Source organism: Diadema antillarum, unplaced genomic scaffold (genome assembly GCF_040938485.1).
Source record: "Diadema antillarum isolate AM-2024a unplaced genomic scaffold, OU_Dant_1.0 seq00001207_RagTag, whole genome shotgun sequence".
In the NCBI taxonomy this organism is placed as follows: domain Eukaryota; kingdom Metazoa; phylum Echinodermata; class Echinoidea; order Diadematoida; family Diadematidae; genus Diadema; species Diadema antillarum.
The window spans coordinates 149,278-166,300 of record NW_027272000.1 but is presented as its reverse complement, the minus strand read 5'-3'; positions in this window follow the sequence as shown (position 1 = coordinate 166,300).

The following is a 17,023-nucleotide window of genomic DNA, read 5'->3' as shown; positions in this document are numbered from 1 at the left end:
AACAGACAGTGGCGTATCGGTGTGGGGGGCAAGGGGGGCACTTGCCCCGGGCGCCACTTCTTCGGGGCGCCAAAAGACGAAAAAAAAAAAAAAAAAAACGAAGAAGAAGAAGAAGAAGAAGAAGAAGAAGAAGAAAAAACCCTCGACGCGACCGGGGGGGGGGGGGGGGGCAGTAAACCAAATCAAATAAGATAAAAACAAAACATGATGATGACGCGGACCAAATGACAATGTATATTGTGTTCACACATGTCATTTTATATTTAACAGGCAAAATGTTTCACGTAGCAGCGGCTGCAATTTCTTTTATTCTGAAGAGATCGCCGATTGGATCAAAGGAGGGCGCCAACGGTTTCGAACATGGGGGGGGGGGGCAAAAAACAAAACAAAATAAGAACAAAACGTAATGATGACGCAGAAATATACAAATTTCGGCTCACTCGCTCGTACTAATTCAGAGGATTTTTTCAAGTCCTGTGTTTGTTGGTATAAATCGTTATCTATAACGCCGTCACTATTATTATTTTAACTAGAATTGTAAGATTTGATAAGCAAAAATGACAAGAATTCCATTTTTGTAAGCTGGAAAACAAACATTTTTGGCTCACTCGCCTAATATTTGTCATAAAAATATAAGAACAAAACGTGATGATGACGCGGAAATAGGCCTTATATGCAAATTTCAGCTCACTCGCGCGTACTAAGATGGAGTATTTTTTCAAGTCCTCAGTTTGTTGGTATAAATCGTTATCTATAAGGCAGTCACTATATCTTGATTAGAATAAGCCAGTTCGTAATTACCTCATTTACACATTGGTACAAATGACCTTTCTTTTTTCTCTGCTGGTTAAGCACTTCACTCGTTTTCAAAGGGGGCATAATGCATAAGCGTGCCCAACGTAACAATTTATGGAATTCATGTTTTGTATTTGAATGCAATAACAGCCTATTTCCTTATAGCGATGATTGCGAAATAACAGTCTTGTTGTCAGGTGGATGTGCTGGCAAGTCTCATTTATATAAGGATCACATGAATAATTATTGCATCACGGATGCTTATCTCAATGAATTTACAAACCAAAATGCCTGTTGGTAAAACTGACCTTTTTCTGCTCATGCGCAGAGTGTAATTACGAACTGGTCTATTGTAAGATTAAATGAGCTAATATGACAAGAATTCCATGTTTTATAAGCTGAAATACAAACATTTTCGGCTCGCTCGTTGCGCTCAATCGCCAAAATTTATTACATTTAAATCACCCTCAAAAGACCTCAAAAGCATATGATATGAAAAAGCATAAAGTCTCTATCGGGATGGGGTTTAGGTTGAACACTTTTTCAGAAATTAGGGGCGCAGATTTTCGCGCTTGCCCAGGGCGCCGTTTTCCCTAGATACGCCACTGACAACTGATTTGGTTAAGAATTGTAGCACAGTTTTGGTATTATACCCGTTATTATAAGAATCACAAACATGCCAGCCTGAGATAAGGTGTATTTCCACAGGATTGTAAAAGAGTTGCTATTTATCAAAATTTAAGAAATAACAATAGGTTTGGAGTTTCTCTGAGACTACCGTCTAATCTCACTTTTATTCTTTTTGAGTAAACTGCTTGAAAGTTGTTGTTTTCTCAGAATTGACAACTATCTGCAAGATTGGTTTTCTTTTATCCATTTAGATCTGCAATTTAGCCTGGTCGAATGATGTGGAAACACTTTGTCAATTTAAGATACATTATTGTGCTCAGAGAATTGGATTATGGGAATATCACTGTTGTTATCATGCTTGATATGAGCTCAGCTCGTGGCACAGTAAATCACGCAATGCAGACTCAGAGGCTGAAATATTTGGGTATCGAGGAAACCGTCCTTGATTAGTCCCATTTCTCTGAACAATCCCAGTGGTACGTCAGAATCACATTTGTTATTTTACCCCTGGTCATAAAGCTAAAGTTTGGCAATGTTTGATGTACCAAAGCCAGGAAAGGGTATTGTTGGAAGCCCGCTATCCTTTTTACTTGTGCGCAATAAATCAGTGAAGTGTATTTCGCTAACATTGTAGTGGTTATCGTTGTTATGCAGATAGTCCAGGCTAGGCTCCATAGAAAGTGCACCTAACCTTGTTTTTTTATATATACAATGTTTTTTGATGGTTTCTTGTCAATTCGAGGGTGCTGATTCCAAATCCGATTGATGCCACTCGCGTAACCTTGAGCATTTTCGGCAAAATGCAAAAATCCAAAATGGCCGCCATATATGCTAATTTGGCCATGATAATCCCAGTTATGTCAATTTTATGACCGATTATTCCATGAAAGTTTTTTAAATTTTTGTTCCTTGAGTAATTCTACTTACACATACAAGAAATTTTTCATTTGGAGAGGCACATTTAGTATTTTAAGCTTATTTTCAATTCAAAATGGCCGCCACTCCTATACTCATGTACTATATGAATGGCAAAAAATATGCATAGAAATAGAAGACGAATCTTTAGTCACATACCTTCACTTTCATCAAGTTTTGCATGTGCAATGCAAATCTGATGAGTGCCAATAGCAAAACAAGGAAACAAACAGAAAATCTATTGTTTTTAGGCTTATTATATTCTTCTTAATACAAAACTTCAAAATGGATGCCACTCATATACCCCTGCACAATATGAACGGCAAAGTGTACATGAAAATAAACACATTTTCTTTTTTTCTGTCACTCAGGTACACTGTTTATCAATTTGTGTGCTGATTATAAATCAGAAGGTTGTTAGTAACAAAAGCTGTTTTATTGTTTGATGCAAACATCTGAATTTGCTTCGTACCTCAATCTGAATTTTTCCCTAGGAATTTGGAAAAAATCCACCAAAGCTAGAATTGACGCCAACATCAAGATTGTTTATCAGGAATTATTAGATATGAACATTTGACACTTACTTGCCTTGAGATGTTTGACAGTATAATATTCACTCTCATTTACTAAATTAAAAGGCTGAATCCTAGATGATCACACAAATGAAAATTCCAATTACCTGTCCTGTTCTACATTATCTAAAAGCGATATTATACAAACTTTTCAGTCCCCTCATGCGAGAAAGAATATGAGGCAGGGGAAAAAGGAAAAAACGGACCACCTCACTTCCTGTCGTCAAATCTCTGAAATGAAAACAATGCCCCGAAGTTTTTCATGTTAGCCCAGATGAATTGTATATGGTAGATGAATTTTATCACCATTTTTTTCGAAGTGAATGTGTTTGCGTATATGATGTCAAGAGAGACTCTGAGATCTGTGCAGTGCTGCCTCATTCTGAAAGCAGTGTTATAACAACTTCACACTGCTTGTCTTTAATCTTCAGCACTTGCAGATTCAGGATTGCTCTAGGTAACCAGACCGGCTGTGTTAGGACTCTGAATGATGGCCTCCTTAATGGTGGCTGTAAACTAACTCCACTAGAGCTCTTTTTAACATATACATGGTGACATAACATTCGCTTCACGTAGGAAGTTTGCAGATGATCTCGCCTTTACGTCTCATAGAAAGTCCTTGGATGACTTCAGCCGAGTACTGACCCATCTCAAGACAATAGAGGAGTACTTCACCTTCTGGCGACTTTGCCCCAACCTTTATAAGATTATCATCAGACCCATGCCTTCCATCTTAATAACCATCTTGCCAACGCTATGTTCAAGGTAGCCCTCTGTGGCAAGCCTTCCAAGCATGGGCTAAGGAAGTCCACCCTTCTTCACTGGCTCTCGATCACTCTCCCTCACGCTGGAAGGAAAGGATGACAAGACAAGTGTCACCACCTCACCAGTGCCGTCAACGCATACCCTGACCTTCTAAACACGATAGCATAGGGGCATTTCATGAAGCGTTTTGTCTGACAAATTTGCTCTCGGCCAATAAGATGCAAGGATTTTAGTAGCTTATAACAACTGTCAAAAAGAAAAGATCTGACAAAGCGCTTCATGCACTCTAAAAAAAATCTGGGTCAAAACTGACCCGGAACTGGGTCCGTTGGGGTCACACACCTGATGACTTGGAATTTGGTCATGAAGACCCGGAATGGGGTCACCCTGATCCAATCATGACTCTGGATGGGGTCATATCTGACCCCATTCCTTGTCATTTCTGACCCGGAACGGTGTGTGACCACAACGGACCCAGTTCCGGGTCAGTTCTGACTCGGATTTTTTTTTTAGAGTGTGAAATGCCCCCTTGAACAACCTGCCATCAATGCGTCTGAAATCCCACAAACCTAGATTTCCCTCCCGTAACTTGAAAGCTTTGACCCCAAAACAGGTTGGTGCAGATGCTGGTCTGATGTCATCTCTGATACCACCCAAGTTACCTACAACTGTCTCTGGCCTGGCAACAAAGCCATAGGGCTTCAACGGGTGGTGATCAAGCAAGTCTTCATGTCTTCATTTAGTTTCTATGGCAAAATTGCCCTCTGACTCCTGAGGAAGTGCTGAACATCACCAGATGTGGTTGCAATTGAAGCAATTGCAGGACTAATATGCATCTTTAGCCTGAGAATTCTTCAAATATGGGGCTGATGTCGCCTGCTACCAAACATCCAATTGCAGGGTTCTTTAAAGACAATAAAAATGACAGTTTTATTTTTAAGACAAGACTGAAGGAGATCATTATGTCAAAGTGTATATTATCAACTCCTGGGAACTGTGAGAGAACTGAAAGAGTATTTACATTGCTCCTTGGTTGATGTTTAATTAATAATTTGTACCGTATTGCGTTTGGACAGTTTCGTTTATGCCTTCACCAGTTTTTGTTGTTTTAATTCAAGAAGAAAATCAAGTTTGCTCGATAATATCAAGGCGGTACTTCTAAATTATATCATATCAAAGTGATGGAGGTTATGATCCATTTCAAACTCGCCTCAGGACTCCTCCCTCCCCCCCCCCCCCCCCAACTCCTTGCTGGTAAAAACAAATGTACAATGGAAAGGGTTTTTAGTTGGGTCATTATGTCCGATGTGTTTTTGTCTGCAACCATGTATCTCTGCACTTACTGTATAGGATTTTTCTGTACTTTGTTGATATGGTTTTAGGGGAATGCATATTAGAAGCTTTGTTTTCTAGCTTCCCCTCCATTTTCAACATTATTTGATAAATACCATTCATGTAGACTTCTTATTATATTGTGTTAGTATTACATTTCTATATTCAACCTGCATGTAGAATGTGATGGTATATTGATTTCTTGCGAGACGTTTAGTGAACTTGAATTCGTTGTTGAGACAAAATGAAGTATATAAGAAATTGTGTTAAACATCGTAAGGTTTATGAATATTAAATGCTCAAATATACATGAAGGCCCTCTATATATTGTAAGTGACACCCAACATATTTGTATACACATGCAACACTTCATGCCAGCGTAGGTATACGGGACTGGAAATACAGTAAATTTGTTCTACATTTCCATGCATATGTTTTGCCATTCATATAGCACATAAGCATAGGAATGGCGGCCATTTTGAATAAGAAATGACCTTTAAATACTATATGAACCTATGTGAAATGAAAATTCTCTTGCAAATGCAGATGGAGTAACTCTAGGAACAAAAATGTATAAAGTTTGGTGGAATAATTGGTCATATAAGGCACATTATTGTGTTTATCACGGCCGAATTAGCATATCTGGCGGCCATTTTGGATTTTTGCATTTTGCCGAAAATGCTCATGGTTACGCGAGTGGCATCAATCGGATTTGGAATCAGCACCCTCGAATTGACAAGAAACCATCAAAAAACATTGTATATATCAAAAAACAAGGTTGGGTGCCTTCTAGCCTGGACTAAGATGATATAAAACTCTTTGTGTCTTAAAAACTATACTACGTTTACCGTGTCATCCGCCAATGCAAAACTGTCTTGAAGAATGACCTTAAGCTGACTAATGGTAAAGCTTAATTTTTCTTATTTACTATTAGATTCAAATGACATGCTAAGTAAGAACGACTATCACGAGAGCGCCTTATGTTCACATTGCTAGCAATTTTACATCATTCCATCAAAAACAGTCTGTTATAGGTGTTATAGGGGTCCAGGAAATGTCTTTTCCAAATCATATTATTCAAGTTCAGCGGAGTATTAGATATCATGCAGTTGCATAATTTAAGTTTCAAAAAAAGATATTCTCTAAATCCGCAAAATTAATGCTTTTTCTTTTTTTCCTTTTTATATTTTCTCATTTGGATTTTTTTTTTCGAATTTGCTGCTATGTAATCTCCACAGGGAGATGTTATAAAACTTCAACAATACCAAAATTATTCCTCCCGCCTGTCACAAAAAAAAGTTTGATTACATATCACCAATCTTCCGTTCTTTACGTTGAAAAAAAAAATCATTTTTAAGATTCTGTTATTAGTACATCATTCAGTTCACTCTCTTTCCCCGCATACTTGCAAGTCTCTGTACGATTCCCAATTACACATTGAAGCGGAGACAAAGCCTATACGTTCTTCATGTGAGATGCACTGTCCATTCTAATACCAAGAAATTAACATGGATGGGGATCGCTCTCTCTCTCTCTCTCTCGGTCATAGGATCATGCAAACTGTAACATATGCCACTGCGCCAACTTCCATCATTAACAGGAACATTCAAATCTAAACTAGGGACGTATTACGTGTTGAGGATTACATATAACTGCAATCCATGATATATATATTTAAAAAAAAATCTTGTCAGGGATTATGTTTCCTTTTTTTTTTGTCATTTACTTCCCTGTTGTCATGTTTTGTACATGTAGGCCTAGGTAATATGTGTGTATATTTTTCTTTCTTCCTTCCTTTTCAAAGCGCCTTTTGCACCAAAATTGAATATGTGCGCCATACAGAATACACGTAGTGACTGCAGGTGTATTATCATTATTATTTTTTCCAAAATGAATTTCACGAAAGTCGTACCCATGGTGACATTCAGAATGCAGACGTAGAACTTGTGAAACGTTGCATGGTAATGGGGATGGGGGATGGGGTAAACTTTGAAACCTCCCCCCCCCCCACCACCACCACCACCACCACAGTGTAAGCACCACTAAAGGGCTTTTTACACTTGTGTTTCTTAACCCCGGACTTTCTCTGACCCAGGACTATCGTTAGTCCCGTACCAATTTTTTCAGCTTTTTACACTCGCCAATTAGTCCCGTACTATCTCTTGTCCGGGGCTAAGGAGAAAACTGACCTTTTTACACTCGTATTTCTTAGCCCCGGACTTTCCAAACCACATGGATATTCATAATTACGCTGTGTACTATACACGTACACGCACGCACCGGCAGCACTTGATTACCTCGTTTCTGATTGGTCAGTGAGGGTCGGACTTCGTCTCCGTCGCTTAGCCCAGGATTATTTTTTTCGTTCTGTTTACACTCACTTGCTTGGCACCGCAATTGCGGTGCTAGCACCGCAATTACGGTGCTAACCCCTGCTATTTTGCAGGGCCAGATAGTACCGTACTATCGGTGGGGCTAGCCCACTTTGGCAAAAACGAGTGTAAACAGAAAGTGGGCTAAGGATAGTCCCGTACCAACGGTGGGGCTAAGGCCCCCCCCCCCCCCCTTAGCCCCACCGTTGGTCCGGGGCTAAGCAAAAATTTACAAGTGTAAAAAAGTGATACAACGTGTACATACCAATAATAGGACGATTTTCCTGCCCAGCAAAAATAGGAATGTGTGGGACTGAGTGTTATGTAGAACGCAGCGACTTAGTCACCACGTAAGTCTGTAATCAAACACTAATATTCGGATATGAAGAGTAATTTTGTTATCCAAATCACATCAGAACTTCCACTCAACTATTAATAGATACGGTCATGGTACCAAACAGACACCACTTGAAATGTAGATTTAAAATGATTAAATTTCGACCCAGTGTCCTGTACTGTCGCAGTACACATCGGCCACTGGCGCTATCGCTGCTGTCAGAGTTACTGTGTGTGGGAGTAGGGACACTATTTCCGTCAGTGTTGAAAAGACCTAGGACCATATCGCCGGTTGAAATCAGGATATCACATCCTAAGACATTAAATCCTGAAACCTGACACGGAGATTTGGTCCCCCGGAGTGTTTCTCCAGGGGGGACATAATCGCCTACTACACCGGCGACACACATAAATTATGGCCAACAGGTGGTGTCGCTCGGAGCTTAGTTGGGAAGACCGCCAAGGGGTCACGCCCATGCTCCCCGGTGTAGTAGGCGATTATGTCCCCGGCATGCGGGCAAGTCCGCTCTTCGCACAATACTATATTGGTCAACTCGGGTCTGTAACTCTGAAATCATTAAACTCCCTATATATATATATATATATATATATATATATATATATATATATATACATATATATATATATATATATATATATATATATATATATAAATTAGTGGATTTTACTGTTGATATCATATGCAAGCTGTCATTGCAACACTCATGACATTTGTCGCCTACACAAAAAAGGTGTTTGGGTATACATGTATCAAACATTGTGTTTGCTCCGCGTATTGGTAGTACTAGAAACACTATTATATAGTAATGTCACAATAGAGAAATGCATTAAATGCCAAATTAACTTTTGCTTCATCCCTGAAGAAGGGGGAGGCCCCAGAAAAATGGCAATTAGCATTTAATACATTCCTCTATTGTTGCATTACTATATACGTATAATATATATTGTATGTTATGGGATTTTACAGTTTCCTGCCATTGCATCACTCATAACATTTTCTCGCATGCAAAAAGACCAATGTAATACGTGTCTTCTTTTTAACAAACGCAAACATAGCTTTTTATTGTCCTTTTTATTTGCAAAGATGTAGCACATACATTCTGCACACGATTGTTCGATAATAACGCAAATAATTTCATATGACTCCCGAGTAAGTAATTCACCATTCATATGGTGACTAAAATTTTTCATGACTTCGGTTTGGGATGTGCTTTCACTGTATACACGTTGCATACTTTTTATCATCTTACTCAAATATAATAGTCTGTATGTGACCGCATGGGATTCACAAAATTTGAAACAAACAAACAAACAAACAAACAAACAAACAAACAAACAAAAAAGTATGATAACAAGTTGAAAACAGAACATTATTGTACACTAACGTTTCTTAAACCTGAAAGCCAGCGTTATCGATCCTCTCACCCTTGGATGGGAGACCACAGCTTTTCCCACGCCGCGCCGGTCCTTCTCTCTGGAACAATCTTCCCCATTTTCTTCTTCAGGCTTCCTCAACCAATTCCTCTAAGCAACTCCTTAAAACATACCTTTTTTTAATTCTCAATTGTGAATGAAGCATGATTGCTATAATTTGAGTTGTTTTAAACACATTACTGCATGTTTCGTACATGGTGGGTTTTTCATAATTATGTTTGATTAGTTTTAATGATTATGTTCTGAGATCAATTTCGTAATGTGTAAGCATGTTGTTTGTGTTTATATTTTATTTGTTCTGATAAGGTATCATATTTGATTATTGTATTGTTGTACATGTTAACTGTTCATGCTTGTTATGTAATGGCGCCATGATCATCATTTGATGGACTTCAGCGCATTATAAGAGGCCATTATTATTGCTTTATTACTACAGACTGCTTCCTTGGAATGTCTACTTTTCATGCGGTATTTACATCATAGATAATTATCATATTTGTGTGCGTGTATGTGTATGATAATGACATGTGCAATTGGCGTACATATGATAGAAGAGCGTGCGTTTTACGCTATATTTAAAAGATTCGGTGACGGTTTGGAATATGATAATTGTAATAAAATAAAAGGGATAACTACGGTTGGTAGTACCCACCAGGATCATCTACCATGGATCTATAATCTTAATGTGCTACCACGTAAATACGTATCGACCAGTGTGGAGTAACCGAATCGGATAGAGTGAGGAACCATAGTCATAGCACTGACTTTTTTTTTCTGCTTATCGGTCACTCATTGGAAACGAAGTGTAGTTGAAGAGACGATGGAACTAAGCCCCTCAGAGCGTAGTCCACTTCTTGGACTGTATTCGTAGCATCCATGCATGCAGTGTGCCTATACCACGGACGTATGGCAAGCCATATTGCTTTTTAAAAAGATTTTCTGATATCACGAATTCCCTTTCGTGATATCAAAAATTCGAATTTCTGATATCACAAATTCAATTTTTGATATCACAAATACCCATTGGTTTATCACGTAAAACCAATTTTTGATATCACGAAATCGAATTAGTGATATCACAAATTCAATTCGTGATATCACAAATTCAATTCGAGATATCACGAATTCACATTCTTGATATCAAGAAATACATTTTGTGATATCACTAATTCCAATTTGTGATATCATTAATTTACATGGAATTTCAGCACATATCTTTCGCAAAGAAATGATTTGATTTCGAGCATTAGTTTTGCGCTGAAATTCAACCGTAAATTCTAGCGTTTGTTGAGCGCAGAAATACACAGGGAATTCGAGCTTTAGTTCAGTGCAGAAAACCAACGGGAATTTGAGCGTTAGTTAAGCGCAGAAATACATACGGAATTCGAGCATTCGTTTTGCGCTGAAATTCAGCTGTGAATTCGAGCGTTAGTTGATAGCAGAAATACACAAGGAATTCGAGCATTAGTTTTGCGCTGAAATTCAACTGTGAATTCGAGCGTTAGTTGAGCGCAGAAATACACAGGGAATTCGAGCATTAGTTTTGCGCTGAAATTCAGTTGTGAATTCGAGCGTTAGTTCAGTGCAGAAATACACAGGGAATTCGAGCATTAGTTTTGCGCTGAAATTCAACTGTGAATTCGAGCGTTAGTTGAGCGCAGAAATACACAGGGAATTCGAGCATTAGTTTTGCGCTGAAATCCAACTGTGAATTCGAGCGTTAGTTGAGCGCAGAAATACACAGGGAATTCGAGCTTTAGTTTTGCGCTGAAATTCAACAATGAATTCGAGCGTTAGTTGAGCGCAGAAATACACTGTGAATTTGAGCATTAGTTTAGCGCAGATATTCCTATGGAATTTCAGGTGTTATCTTTACATAGTACAGGCTGTATATAACGATAGTTACAAAAAAAAAAAAAAAACCTAAATGAAGAGTTTTGGCAACTCGTCTTCATTTAAAGTGATTAGGAATTGGTTTTAAAAGAATCGATGAAAATAAATCGTTTAGCAACATATCTAAAATGCCATTATTTATATGTTGTCAATTACTTCAAAGTCATTATTATATTCTCTTTTTTTCCCCTCCATTTCTCGCCACTGATTTGGCAGAGACTGGTTGACTTACAACTTGCGTTTCTCTTTACTCTGTCATGTGAAAGATACTCTCTCCCGACCTCCCCCTGTTACTTAATAAGAGAGATTTCTCATTGCGCAGATTAACAAAATTGAAGTCCTTCGTACCACTGCTTTTTTCCTACTACAAATTCTAACTGTTTGTTTGCCATGCATACTGCTGCATAAACTCCTCATAAGATCTGGATATCTTCACTCTTCTTGATCTGGTCTGAAGACTTTTGGGCTTGTGCGTTCCAGTTTTGTTCTCCGCGGTTTTGGTTCTTGAATAAACTTGCCTATATGATTACACTTTAAATCATTTTACAAAATCATAAACATACTGGGGCAGGCAAACTGTACACCCAACACAATTGGTCTTAATGGATACACCCCTTTGTTCTGGAGGACTGATTTTGAGGAGTGAGAAAATGTCTTTAGGAGAAACACGTTGCTTTATGTGACCACCAGCCGACACCAGTGGTGGACATTAAATTGGCAAGTTTACGACTCCCTCTCGCACCCCGCATGACTCACAGTCTCTCTCTCTCTCTTATTCTCCGCTGCTGACATACACAGACCAGAGGGTTGATGGCCCTCGGTCGGTCCTCCGCAATACAAACACATAGTATATGCTTTTATAACACACATACACATACCACCACACATAATATCGATTTGGTGGAAGAGTCTACTGTAAAGGGGATTACCACATGAAAAATGTATCATAATTAACAATAATGTAGTAATAGATGACAATTTGAGGACCAAAACGATGAATTAAATGTAAGCCCTAAGTGAACATAGTATCATTGAATTCATGACAACATGTTGCAAAACAATTGATTTGTATCAATAATTCATCGAATATACCTTGACGATCATGTACGGAATGATGGATGTGTAAATCTCTCATATATAGTTATTGGTATTTTGAACATTGTTCTAAAAAAAGTTAGCAGTAGTATACCTTCCATCTGAATATCAGCTCAAAAGTAATGTTCCAATTCCCAATGTATTTCTGCGCTAAAAAAACACAACAAACAAAACCGCTCGAATTCCCTTTGTATTTCTGCGCTAAACTAATGCTCGAATTCACAGCGATTTTCTGCACTAAACTGACGCTCGAACTCCCTGTGTATTTCAGCGCTCAACTAACGCTCGAATTCACTTTGTATTTCTGCGCTAAACTAATGCTCGAATTCACAGCGATTTTCTGCACTGAACTAACGCTCGAAATCCCTGTGTATTTCTGCGCTCAACTAACGCTCGAATTCACAGTTGAATTTCAGCGCAAAACTAATGTTCGAATTCACTTTGTATTTCTGCGCTCAACTAACGCTCGAATTCACAGGGATTTACTGCACTGAACTAACGCTCGAAATCCCTGTGTATTTCTGCGCTCAACTAACGCTCGAATTCACAGTTGAATTTCAGCGCAAAACTAACGCTCGAATTCACTTCGTATTTCTGCGCTCAACTAACGCTCGAATTCACAGGGATTTACTGCACTGAACTAACGCTCGAATTCCCTGTGTATTTCTGCGCTCAACTAACGCTCGAATTCACGGTTGATTTTCAGCGCAAAACTAACGCTCGAATTCACTTTGTAATTCTGCGCTCAACTAACGCTCGAATTCACAGGGATTTACTGCACTGAACTAACGCTCGAATTCCCCGTGTATTTCTGCGCTCAACTAACGCTCGAATTCACAGTTGAATTTCAGCGCAAAACTAACGCTCGAATTCCCTGTGAATTACTGATATCACAAATTCGATTTTGTGATATCAATAAATCAATTCGTGATATCACAAAATGGAATTTGTGATATCAGAAATTCGCATTTGTGATATCACAAATAAGAATTCTTGATATCACAAATTGAAATTAGTGATATCACAAATTTATTTCGTGATATCACAAATTCGAATTTGTGATATCAAAAAATCATTTTGTGATATCACGAATTACCATTGGTTTTTCACGTGAAACCTATTTTTGATATCAAAAATTCGAATTTCTGATATCACAAATTCATTTAGTGATATCTCAAATTGAATTCTAGATATCACAAATTCGAATTTCTGATATCACAAATTGAATTTGTGATATCAAAAATGGATTTTGTGATATCACAAATTCGATATCTTGATATCACAAATTAAGTTCATGTGCTACACTTACGGGAATTTGTGATATCACAAATTTAATTCTTGATATCGCAAATTGAATTCTTGATATCAAAAATTTGATTTTTTGATATCACAAAATGGAATTTGTGATATCAGAAATTAACTTTAAATGTAAAAACGGCTTGCCATACGGACGTTGATGGCGTCTGAATTACGCAAAATTACCGATCGGAATATTGCGCTTTGAACTGTGTGGGGTGCTTACTATGCGTGTACCTGTGTGGGGAATGCGGACGATTAACTCTTTATGTGCCATGGTGGAAACCCCCTGTGTGCCACGTTATTCCGAGACACAAAGTTAGTCATGCTTTGAGAAAGAATTCTGTTTTTCCAATTTCTGCATTATAACCTCTACAAATTTCTGTAAAGATGGTCATAATAGTAAGCAAAGTTAAAGAGGAATGCCAAACTTTCTTTCGATATAAATTGTATGACGAATCTACTTTCAATTTCTCTTTCAAATGACCAGTTCTAACATTACTGTAAGGCATGACTTTTGCACATAAAACCGTGACAGAAACTTAGAATGTACGAGCAAATCTAGTTGGGAACACCACTTGATAGTCAATCACCACATAGAATGCAAACCGTATAATGAGAGGAACAAAAGCACGAGAAACACTTTCATTGTGAAGCGGGATTAGCAGTGATTAGCGATTTATCGATCGGTTTTGGCGGCTTTGTTTGTTGAGCAGAATATGCGAAGTTGGCACGCCGTCGACTGTGCAGGACGTGCGAACGTGGCACATAAAGAGTTAAAATCTGCCAGTCAGTACCTGGACTACTTAGTACTCAGAGCGCAGTTCGCCATCGGACGTCATACAATAAACCCTCCCCCCTCCCCCTCCCCCGCTTTGGCTGCGTTCAAACATTTTCAAATCAGCTGATCAGTATGAAAGAGACATTTGGTCTTAGAATAGAGAATTATCTTTTCTGGTAAGTTCAATATCATAACCAACATGATAAATACCTTACCTTTTTGCCGAAACTTTTCTAAATATTTTAATAAATGTACAGCAGATCGTTGAATATCAATTCTCAAATAAAAATGCAAAACCTATCTCTTGCAAGAGGCACTGGAGGGATGTACTAACCCTCTTCGTGCATGGTTGCTGTGCTTTTATATTGTATTTGTGATTCGTTTGATTACATTCAGTGAGAAAATAACATTGCGTCATTATTTTGTATGTATTTTTGGCACTTGTGCAAATTCCAAAGTCCAATTTCGAAATTAAACCTTTTCTTCAACTGCAGTCATACATTAAGTATTTACATAAATAAATTTTATATAGGTAATACACAAATTCTTATAAACATAGAATTTAACCAAAGAAAAGGTGTTTTCCAATGTATCTCAACATTTGGTGTGCTCGTTGTAATTTTTTAAGAATCAAAGGCTCCATAGCCGCGTAGCCCGGAAGGCACCCCACCATTTGTTTAAAGGCCTGCAATTTTTGTCTTTTATTGTGTCTGCCAAATGTCGTGATTCAATCAAACTATTGGGTGATTCCCACTAATCAACAGTGATGACCTGTACATAATATCATTTCTCAATCACTTGCATTATAAATTTCCTCGACGATCAAATGTAAGTGGTGTTGATATCTTGTCTTGTCGTGAAATCTCTCATGAGTGACGGATGTCTGGTCTCGTAGAAGACGGTCGGTGAGTCCACGTAGCCTTGGCCAGAAAACAAATTCCTCCTGCTGTCGACGCTCTTCGGGAAAGACGGCGACATGTAGGGGGAAATTGCGCGAACATGTGATGAAGTCATAGGCATGTATTTATCCCCCTTTGGCGTCCATGGCCTGCAGCTCCCTTATTTCCGCGTATTCTTCGTCACTGTCCACTGTCTGTAGCAATATGAGCGTGGTAGAGAGAGAGATCCGGCCATGTTAATTTTGAATATATTGAGTATGCCAAATTTTACTACCAGGAGCTAACCCTTGTGTCTTGACGATACCGGAATTCTACCTTCATTTGATACGTGTAGGATATCACATTGTTCCAAGTAATCAAGGAGTTAGTCATCAACGTGAATAAAGCAAAACAGGACTGACAAAGAAGTTACAATGAATAAGGGTAACAAGTAACATTGCTTCTGTTATACATACATCGTTTTTCTTTGCCATAGCATAAGGCCGACTCTCTTTCTTTTTAAGGCCGACTCTCTTTATTTTTAAGGCATAAAACATTGTTATTCCTTTTGATTATAGCTCGGGAAATCAAACTGGTCGTCCCCACTAGCTACCACGTAGGCCTACTTTACGAGAGAGAATCAATATTACAAGGTGTGTTTTTTTCTCTTCATTCTTGAACACTTAAACTCGAAGAAAATACTAAGTGAAATGCCTCTAATTTCTTGAAATACCTACACATGCTGCTAAAGGTAAAACACAAAACTCTTTGAGTGTTCAACATGAAATTAAATGCTGTCAGTATTATACTATTCAAGAATTTTTAACCTCCTATAAAAAGAAAAAAAGGAAAAAATTGATGAATACTCTAATTACAGCTAGCATCCAAAATCAATAAACCGTTCGACATGGTTACTGATTTAAGTGATTTCAATAACAATGATTACATAATTATCCATATTAATGTACGACTTGTTTCCAATGAATTCGACTCGTTTGAATATTTCTTTTCCTATCGAGTTGATTTCTCCTTTTCCGTCATTGGAATATTTGAAACTAGGTTCCATGCAAATTCACCTGATATAAACAATAATACGGATTATGAAATGTTTCATGTTGATAGTAGCAAATAGATAGAAGGCGTTCGTCTTTATTCACCATAAAAAAAGTGATTAACGACAAGGAAAGATATACATGAAAACGTTTTTCATAAAAGTATAGAGACGATGGGTTTGGACAAATATTATAACTGGAATTTTATACAGACCTAAAAGTAATAATATGGCTTTTCTTTGAGAGTTGAGAACATCTCAGGTTAAATGGTCCGAAAAATTAACCTATTTTTCTCCTGGGAGAATTTATCATTGATTAAGTGAAATCTGTTGATTTTCTTTCCACAAGTTCCTTTCTAAAGAATTTAATTCAGCAGATCAAAATCTCAATGAAAGCAGCATTTTTTTTTCAAGTACAGATAAAACAATAAAGACTACCACATCCTTTTTTTCACAAATTCATGATAAAATTTCCAATACTTTTGATTAAGATAGTTTATACAGTCACTATCTTTTATTGTGAAGCATCTGATCATTTGCAATATTTTCCTTTATCTTCGCAATCATTTCAAAGAACCAACGATACCAAATGATATAGAAAAGAAAAAGTTTGAAAATGTGACACCCGTAAATAATGACTTAGCATATAAATTGTGTTCGTTCGTTTACAGAGAAAATCATATAATTATAAACAGATCATTTGACAAGTTTTGAACCACATTGTAAGAATGTTGTAATACTAACATTAACCTTTGATGAAAATTAAGCCTTGTAAAGAAAAAAAAATCCGCCAAAAGTATTTAGATCAGACACTGTGCGTAAACAAAATATATCGAAATTTAAAGGCATAATTTACT